This window comes from Oncorhynchus gorbuscha, linkage group LG16 (genome assembly GCF_021184085.1).
Source record: "Oncorhynchus gorbuscha isolate QuinsamMale2020 ecotype Even-year linkage group LG16, OgorEven_v1.0, whole genome shotgun sequence".
NCBI lineage: Eukaryota > Metazoa > Chordata > Actinopteri > Salmoniformes > Salmonidae > Oncorhynchus > Oncorhynchus gorbuscha.
Window position 1 is genome coordinate 69,845,378 of NC_060188.1, and position 7,883 is coordinate 69,853,260.

At 42.8% G+C, this 7,883-nt stretch overlaps 1 pseudogene; it reads right to left on the reverse strand.

The window, feature by feature from the left end:
- Positions 1-1,370: 1,370 nt before the first annotated feature.
- On the reverse strand, positions 1,371-2,689 carry LOC123999807 (annotated as a pseudogene).
- Positions 2,690-7,883: the final 5,194 nt, after the last annotated feature.

Sequence of the window (7,883 nt, forward strand, 5' to 3'; positions counted from 1 at the left end):
GTCATGTTTGTCATTCATTGTCATGTCTTGTCCCTGTGCTCCCCATGCTATTCGTTTCCCTCTGCTGGTCTTGTTTGGTTCTATCCTTCTCTCTCCCCTCCCTCTCTCACTCTCTCGCTCTCTCTTCTCTCTGTCGTTCCGTTCCTGCTCCCAGCTGTTCCTATTCCCCTAATCATCATTTAGTCTTTCCACACCTGTTCCCGATCCTTTCCCTGATTAGACTCCCTATTTATTCCTTTGTGATCCGTTCCTGTTCCATCGGTTCCTTGTTTTGTATTCCATGCTGTTATTGCGTTTCGCCCTGTCCTGTCGTGTTTTTTGCCGTGATTGTGTATCACCCTGTCCTGTCGTGTTTTGTGCCTTCTTCAGACGCTGCGTGTGAGCAGGTGTCTCAGTTGACTACGGCCTGCGCCTACCCGAAGCGACCTGCAGTCTGTGGCCGCTTCTCCAGTTGTTTTCCCCTCTACTATCTAGAGGATTTCAGTTATTCGGTTTTGAGCATTAATAAACTCTGTTTCTGTTAAGTCGCGTTTGGGTCCTCCTTCACCTGCATAACACTCCTATCTTATCCGGTGTCCTGTGTGAATTTAAGTATGCTCTCTCTAATTCTCTCTTTCTTTCTCTTTTTTTTTCTTTGTCTTGGCGGACCTGAGCCCTAGGACCTAGCATAGGACCTAGCATGATGACTCCTTGCTGTCCCCAGTCTACCTGGCCGTGCTGCTGCTCCAGTTTCAACTGTTCTGCCTGCGGCTATGGAACCCTGACCTGTTCACCGGACGTGCTACCTGTCCCAGCAGGAGCGGTAGAGATACTCTTAATAATCGGCTATGAAAAGCCAACTGACATTTACTCCTGAGGTGCTGACTTGCTGCACCCTTGACAACTACTGTGATTATTATTATTTGACCATGCTGGTAATTTATGAACATTTGAACATCTTGGCCATGTTCTGTTATAATCTCCACCCGGCACAGCCTGAAGAGGACTGGCCACCCCTCATAGCCTGGTTCCTCTCTAGGTTTCTTCCTAGGTTTTGGCCTTTCTAGGGAGTTTTTCCTAGCCACCGTGCTTCTACACCTGCATTGCAGTCTCCGTATAAATCCAATAAATGTCGTGATTGTGTCCCACTTGTTGTTGATTCTTCACATAAAAAATACAGTTTTATATCTTTATGTTTGAAGCCTGAAATGTGGCAAAAGGTCGCTAGGTTCAAGGGCGGCGAATACTTTCGCAAGGCACTGTATACTCTAGATGCCCTCTGTCCAGCCTACAGGGTGACCCTGATTAGGAGCAGACGGGGGGGGGGGGGGGGGGTCAATGTCCCCTGGAGACTAGACCTGGGGGTGATCCTGGATGTCTGGGGTCAACTGTTACACATCTAACAGGAGTCCTCTCATAGTCCTACCAGGTGATCCACTAGGGTCCCTACTGTGTTGTCCCAGAGTCTCCAGTGGCCCTGTATATTTGATGTTGCTGGAGAAGGAGCTAAGCCTGGTCCTGATGGAGTCTCTCTTCTGACAACAGCCTGGGGGCCTTCTCATACAGCAGCCACAGCTGCTCCCAAAAGTGGATCCCCACAAAGCAGTAGAGTACAGGGTTGATGGCGCTGATGAAGAAGCCCAGGCAGAGGGTGAAGGGCATCAGGGTGATGATGGCCTGGCGCACCCAACAGCTGTGCATCACCCCAGGGTGTTCAGGACGTCCATGAAGGTCAGAAAGTGGAAGGGGAACCAGCAGACGAAGAAGACCAGCACCACAGCCACTACCATCTTCATCACACGGTCCTTGTTGCTGGAGCTCTTTTCCAGGCCGGGCTGTGCCCCCAAGAGGTGCTTCCCGATGCAGCAGTAATAGCTGGCGATGACTGTGAAGGGTACCAAGAAGGCCAGGATGTTCTTTGTCAGGGCCAGGCCAGGAAACCAGTTTGTCTGGGTAGGTGGATATATGAGGGCACATGCCATGACCCCCAGGTCCTCCAGGTGGTAGGTGTCTCTGAAGGCCTTGGTAGGGATGGTCATGAGGCCAGCAATGGTCCAGATCACACAGCTGACCACTCGTGCCCGACACAGGTTCCTGCTGCACTGAGACTAGAGGGGATAGACAATGGCTCTGTAGTGTTCCACACTCATACAGGTGATGAAGTAAATGCTGGCATAGACGTTCAGAGAGAGGAGGCTGCCACACAGCTTACACATCAGCCCACCAAACACCCAGTTGTAGTCAACGGAGTAGTAGACTGCCCAGAAAGGCAGGCTGATCAGGAACAACAGATCTGAGAGAGCCAAGTTTCCAATCTAGGTGTTGGCCACTGTTTTACGGTTGGACTTTTGACACAACACGAACACCACCAAGACATTGCCCACAAAACCAAAGACAAATTTGACACTGAAGATGGTTGGGATCAGCTTGTTCTGATGCAGAGAGGGAGATGGAATCACAGGAAGAAGAATTGTTCATTGGCTGATGAGTTGGTAGCCAATGAGAGATTAGAGTGTTGTTGCCTGTGTCCATGATTGCTTTTACAGTTAACTCCCACTAAGGCCTGTAAGAAGATCATGTCATATCAGCAACATTTTAAATGAGAGAGTTGCAATAAATCCGTAACTGTAAAATACAATGAGACAGTTGTTTTGGAAAGCATGGTAATAAATTACTCAATGTTACATGCTGACCACACCACTTGCGTCATGTGCGTGAGCGTTGCAAAATAAATGTACACATACATGTTATTCAATCATTGCATCACACTGCTCGTGCACGCCAATGAGCTTCGGCATTGCCAAGCGCTAAAATAGAAGGCAGTTCTATTTGTGACGCTGAACGCGGTGCAAGTCCTGCCTCTCCCATCTCCTCATTGGTTTATAGAAGCAGATACCCACGTGCCATCTCCGCATTGGTTATACCCACGTGGGTGATTGAAAGATGAACTGAGGTTGGTCGGTCGTGGTAATACACCTATGAAAGTTAGATGCCAATCGCCATATAAGTCGCCATATAAGTCCAAAGAAGAAAAAGCCTGGCAGGAGGAGAGATGACTAGAAACGATTTGGTTTACCGTTTTATGTGTGGATTAATTGTCGGAGTAGAGGACCTTGTGCATTTCAGGTATGCACGTTTACATGTATATCCCAGGACAAATTAGCTAGTAACAGCAAGCTAGCTAAATAGGACAAATTAGCTAACAACTGCAAGCTAGCTAGCTACATTGCCATAAATGTTTAATGCTTTTCGACCTGTCCCCAAATTAATATAATTGGTTCAGAGTTTGTTTTGATATTTCAACCTGCATGTCGTGATCGCGTTTGGTGTGGGGGGGAAATGTATTTGCATATGATGGTGCACGTGCGTGTCCAGTCTGGGTGGAGGAGAACATGTGGTTGGTTATTTTAGAGAGCTCTGGGGATTCTGGGGTTGGCCATATTCCCCCCTCCAGGGTCCCTGTGCATGATCAACTCCCCTACAGGGGCTGGCCTATACAACCAGCAGTGCATGCTGTATAGCAAAGTAATGAGCATTACATAACATAGCATTGTGAACAATCTGAAAGTATTGTACAGGTATGTAATATATTTATAATGAACAAAAATATAAAAATGCAACATGCAATAATTTCAAAGATTTTACTGAGTTACAGTTCATATAAGGAAATAGTCAATTGAAATAAATAAATTAGGCCCTAATCTATGGATTTCACATGACTGGGCTGGGAGCCAGGCCCAGCCAATCAGAATGAGTTCCCTCACAAAGGGGCTTTATTACAGACAGAAATACCCCCCAGCCCTCCCTCAGACGATCCCGCAGGTGAAGAAGCCGGGTATGAGACATCTGTAGCATTGTGTGGCAAAACTACACATTTTAAAGTGGCCTTTTACTGTCCCCAGCACAAGGTGTACATATTTAATGATCATGCCGTTTAATCAACTTCTTGATATGCCACACCTAATCAGGTGGATGGTTTATCTTGGCAAAGGACAATGCTCACTAACAGGGATGTAAACAAATTTGTGCACAACATTTTAGAGAAATAAGCTTTTTGTGCGTATAGAACATTTCTGGGATTTTTAATTTCGGGTTGTCATGTTTTGTCATATATTGTCTTGTCATTATGCTTTCCCTTCTGTTCGTTTCCCCCTGCTGGTCTTATTAGGTTCGTTCCCTTTTTCTATCCCTCTCTCTCCCCCTCCCTCTCTCTCCTCTCTCTATCGTTCCGTTCCTGCTCCCAGCTGTTCCTCATTCTCCTAACTCACTCATTTAGTCTTTTTACACCTGTTCCCTATTTTGTCTTCTGATTAGAGTCCCTATTTCTTCCCTTGTTTTCCGTTCCTGTCCTGTCGGATCCTTGTCTATTGTTCACCGTGCTGTGTCTATGTATCGCCCTGTCGTGTCGTGTTTCCCTCAGATGCTGCGTGGTGAGCAGGTGTCTGAGTCTGCTACGTTCAAGTGCCTTCCCGAGGCAACCTGCAGTTCTTGATCAAGTCTCCAGTCTGTTCTCGTCATTACGAGTAGAATTATGCCTTTTGATTGTAAAGTTACTTTACTGGATTAAAAACTCTGTTTTCGCCAAGTCGCTTTTGGGTCCTCATTCACCTGCATAACACGGGTCATGAAACATGTGGTCAACACTTTACATGTTGCGTTTATAATTTTGTTTGGTGTATATTTATTACATTATATATATATATATATATATACAGTGCCTTGCGAAAGTATTCGACCCCCTTGAACTTTGCGACCTTTTGCCACATTTCAGGCTTCAAATATAAAGATATAAAACTGTATTTTTTTGTGAAGAATCAACAACAAGTGGGACACAATCATGAAGTGGAACAACATTTATTGGATATTTCAAACTTTTTTAACAAATCAAAAACTGAAAAATTGGGTGTGCAAAATTATTCAGCCCCCTTAAGTTAATACTTTGTTGCGCCACCTTTTGCTGCGATTACAGCTGTAAGTCTCTTGGGGTATGTCTCTATCAGTTTTGCACATCGAGAGACTGAAATGTTTTCCCATTCTTCCTTGCAAAACAGCTCGAGCTCAGTGAGGTTGGATGGAGAGCATTTGTGAACAGCAGTTTTCAGTTCTTTCCACAGATTCTCGATTGGATTCAGGTCTGGACTTTGACTTGGCCATTCTAACACCTGGATATGTTTATTTTTGAACCATTCCATTGTAGATTTTGCTTTATGTTTTGGATCATTGTCTTGTTGGAAGACAAATCTCCGTCCCAGTCTCAGGTCTTTTGCAGACCCCATCAGGTTTTCTTCCAGAATGGTCCTGTATTTGGCTCCATCCATCTTCCCATCAATTTTAACCATCTTCCCTGTCCCTGCTGAAGAAAAGCAGGCCCAAACCATGATGCTGCCACCACTATGTTTGACAGTGGGGATGGTGTTCAGGGTGGTGAGCTGTGTTGCTTTTATGCCAAACATAACGTTTTGCATTGTTGCCAAAAAGTTCAATTTTGATTTCATCTGACCAGAGCACCTTCTTCCACATGTTTGGTGTGTCTCCCAGGTGGCTTGTGGCAAACTTTAAACGACACTTTTTATGGATATCTTTAAGAAATGGCTTTCTTCTTGCCACTCTTCCATAAAGGCCAGATTTGTGCAATATACGACTGATTTGTTGTCCTATGGACAGAGTGTCTCACCTCAGCTGTAGATCTCTGCAGTTCATCCAGAGTGATCATGGGCCTCTTGCCTCATCTCTGACCAGTCTTCTCCTTGTATGAGCTGAAAGTTTAGAGGGACGGCCAGGTCTTGGTAGATTTCCAGTGGTCTGATACTCCTTCCATTTCAATATTATTGCTTGCACAGTGCTCCTTGGGATGTTTAAAGCTTGGGAAATCTTTTTGTATCCAAATCCGGCTTTAAACTTCTTCACAACAGTATCTCGGACCTGCCTGGTGTGTTCCTTGTTCTTCATGATGCTCTCTGCGCTTTTAACGGACCTCTGAGACTATCACAGTGCAGGTGCATTTATACGGAGACTTTATTACACACAGGTGGATTGTATTTATCATCTGTAGTCATTTAGGTCAACATTGGATCATTCAGAGATCCTCACTGAACTTCTGGAGAGAGTTTTGCTGCACTGAAAGTAAAGGGGCTGAATAATTTTGCACGCCTAATTTATTCAGTTTGCTGATTTGTTAAAAAAGTTTGAAATATCCAATAAATGTTGTTCCACTTCATGATTGTGTCCCACTTGTTGTTGATTCTTCACAAAAAATACAGTTTTATATCTTTATGTTTGAAGCCTGAAATGTGGCAAAAGGTCACAATGTTCAAGGGGGCCGAATACTTTCGCAAGGCACTGTATGTGCTGGATAAACTGCACATGTTTTCTGAGATTCATAGGCCAGTGTGATATTAACTGTGTGTGAAATATACAACTATGTGCTTTTGTCCTAGTTAAAATAATGTGATGTATATGTTGTTTTATTGTATATACATAACAAAACTATATATGTCAATCAACACAGAGCCTTCTAAACAGCAAGAAAAGGTACATGCAAACATTTACTGTAAACTGTAGAATTTGTCTATCTTGAACCATAATTAACATTGTATTATGTCAAATGTATAACCCTTATCTGGATACACTCTTCATTTGAATATCATAGGGCTGTGAAGATTATATAATGAATTATCATGCAAATGATCATGATTCTTGTCAAAAAACATTTTTTGGGACCGTGTTATGTATCATAACGCATCTTTGAAAAAAATATTATAACACAGCTTTGGTGATCCCCATCTCAGAAACTAATGGTTTTGACCACTTTGAACTTTTGGGTATGAAGCTTTTCCTCTTCATGTAAAAATTTTAAATTTCTATTGTGTAAACTATATCTACTTGAAAATGAAGTTGCATCCCCCTCACCCTCCCCCTCTGAAAATGAATGTATGAAGATGATTATGGAGATTTTTCTTTTTTTCTTTCAGTTATTGTCCATAAATATCAGTTAAATGACTATACAGTGATTGTGCCAGCCCTAATAAGAATACAATGATTCATAATGATATAACTGTCTGGCTGTCTTCTTGGTGTGAAAATGAAACCCCCATTCAATGCTCAAGTTGAACAAACATGGGAAAACCAAGGACTAGAGTTTGTATCACAGTGTAGCAATTTTAATATACATTTCATTGTTTTTCCATACAATCAAAACTAACCTCTTTTTTCTCCTGACATTTGTTTTTGCAACCATCATAGAGACAACGAAGACACTGAGTAACAAGCATTGATATAGGCTCTGTTTTACTGCCACTCTGTGGCTGGGTTTGAGAAGCGCAGATGCAACGTAATTGTCTTTGATGACAATTCCATAGTTTTTGCTTCAAATTGTTATTTTAGTTATTAAAACTCATCCAAACCCATCATATTATCAGCTAATATGAACATTATATGAAGATTACAATAAACAGAAAAGTTCAATGCAAATTCAGGTGACATGTAGGTCTAAATACTCATACTTCAATACTGTTTCCTGCAGTGGCATAACCTTAAAGGGATAGTTAACCCAAATTACAAAATGCGATCCATACTTTGGTTTAGTTTCCCTGGCAGTATCTGTCAAGGGACAGATATTAGCATTTTTCGTGAATCATGTCCAAATCATCTGAAAGTATCTCAAATTGATTGTAAAGCTCAAAGTCACAGTGGATGATTTGAACATGTGTAAAATATTATTATATCGGTCCCATGACTTGATTGGGATTGGTGCCACAATGCTATCAATTGCCAGGGAAACTAAACCAAAGCATGGACTGCTGTCATACTTTGTCCATTGACTGCTTACAGAGCAAGGAACCCAATATGTACTTTGGGTGAAGTATCCCTTTTAATATGACAACAGGCTGTGTGATCTTTTCTTT